This window comes from Euphorbia lathyris, chromosome 2 (genome assembly GCF_963576675.1).
Source record: "Euphorbia lathyris chromosome 2, ddEupLath1.1, whole genome shotgun sequence".
NCBI lineage: Eukaryota > Viridiplantae > Streptophyta > Magnoliopsida > Malpighiales > Euphorbiaceae > Euphorbia > Euphorbia lathyris.
The window spans coordinates 90,336,658-90,338,763 of NC_088911.1; the positions used below are offsets into that span (position 1 = coordinate 90,336,658).

The window sequence follows — 2,106 nt, forward strand, 5'->3', positions numbered from 1 at the left end:
AGGTCCTACCGAGATTTGAACTCGGGTTACTGGATTCAGAGTCCAATGTCCTAACCGCTAGACCATAGGACCTTGGTTCTGTAGTAGCGCAACCTTATGATAATAAATTAGTAATCAAACTTATGTTGATCACACCCGGAAAATTATAAAAAGAGCTTTTTATACGGGTTAATACACATATTTGCCCCTGTGTTTTCGCAGAAAAATTAAATAAACCCACAAAACTATCCCTGAATTTTCCATAAACCTGCAATTATACCCTTATCTGACGGAGCTGCTAAACGGCGATGACATCAAACCTTCTTATCTCTAGAAAAATTGGATGACGACAATCAAAATTCATTTGGTTCCTTATTGTTTTCTATTGCTATTGCTTTTGGATTAATTAGGAGGTTTAGACGTCATTTTATTAGGTTGATTGAGCTTTTATAAAAATGAATTTTGACCAATCTGTTCTTCTAACTTGCTTTTAATCGAAATTGAATGTGCATATTTTTTCTATTTGTGATTAGTTGTTCTTTTCTGAAGTTTTTCTGGAGATAAGAAGGTTTGATGTCATCGCCGTTTAGCAGCTCCGTCAGATAAGGGTATAATTGCAGGTTTATGAAAAATTCAGGGATAGTTTTGTGGGTTTATTTGATTTAAGGGTAAATCTGTTTTTTCGAGAAAACACAAGGGCAAATATGTGTATTAACCCTTTTTATACTAATATCATAGTTGACTACAAAATTATAACTAAATCATATCATCAAACTTAATTCTCAATATAAATTAATATCTAAAATTACAAATTAAACCTTACTAAAGAAATATACATGAGTCTCGTGGCTTTGTACTTAATTATGATATTCATCGATGGAATTAATACTGAAAAAGATTCTTATTATGCCTTTCTAAGGTTTCTATTGTTCCAATCCAGGTATGTGAACGAGTCCGGTACGTGAGTTCCTCTGGAGTGTGTTTGTTCATAGAATAGCGCGGGTAATGTATTTGACCCTATTTATAATCCATCAGTCTTAATAACAGCTAACCTTAATCCTCTCATTAATTAATAATCCCAACTAATTATACAATTCGAAAGCTATGCGGCCACATGTCACAACCTTTTTAATATATAAATGGATTTTGATGGATGATTTAAAGATATTTTCTGAAATGAAAACGAAATTACACATTAAAATTCGACCGTATATCATCATATTGCTTCAACAATTAAGACTTTAATCCTTATTTAATTTGAACCAAAAAATGAGGTGCATACTTCCTTTACCATAAATTCACGAATATCTGTCATACTCATACAACCTACTTTGTTTCAACTCATTAGCTACATGTTTTATTTGTAATTAATTATTTTGGTAAAGTTTAGTTTATTTCATTTGAATAATTCATTCTTTGTGATGAATATTGGATAGATAGAAATTAGTTTTATTATTGAAGGCTAAGATTTCCCACCTGGTCAAGTACACTACGGGTCAGTTTGGTATTGTTGCGCCTAAAAACACTTGATGTGGGAAAAGTAATGTGAGGTGCTTCAGGGAAACTACGGTGAGAAAAAGCTAATAAGTGCATAATAAAAAATTTAAAATTTAAAATATAAAAAAAATATATATTATGTTATATTGAAAGTTATGGTCATTTTTATATATAGAAAACTAATATCAACTTTTTTTTTTGTATAAGTTGTGAAAGCTACTTTTCCAAAAAGCTACAAATTATAGTTTTTTTTTAAAATAACTTTCCGAGTTTTAATTTTTAAGAAAAACAGTTTTGCATTACCAAATATTGTTTTTAGCTTAGAAAGCTAGAAAATCTGCTTTTAGGGTCTGGAAAAGCTGATTTAGGGTCTACAAAAGCAATGTCAAATGACGCTTACATCAATATTTATTTATTTTTATAAAAGACTTATATTAATGAAACATAACATGAAACCAGTAAGTAACAAAACCTGATCCAAGTACAGACTAAAGCTAATAAAATATCCATAAAGCAAAGAAAAAGACTATAAAGAGTCAAAAAAACTCATAAAAAGTGCAACAAACACAAATACAAGATAAAACATATGCTTCTTATAAATCCAAATCTGTAGAGAAGCATGTGCAATCT

The 2,106-nt window shown here is 30.0% G+C and overlaps 1 non-coding gene across 1 annotated transcript; it reads right to left on the bottom strand.

The window, feature by feature from the left end:
- TRNAQ-CUG (transfer RNA glutamine (anticodon CUG)) lies at positions 1 to 72 on the bottom strand. The gene has a single exon. It is a non-coding gene; the product is annotated as a tRNA-Gln (tRNA).
- Between the last annotated feature and the right edge of the window lie 2,034 nt (positions 73 to 2,106).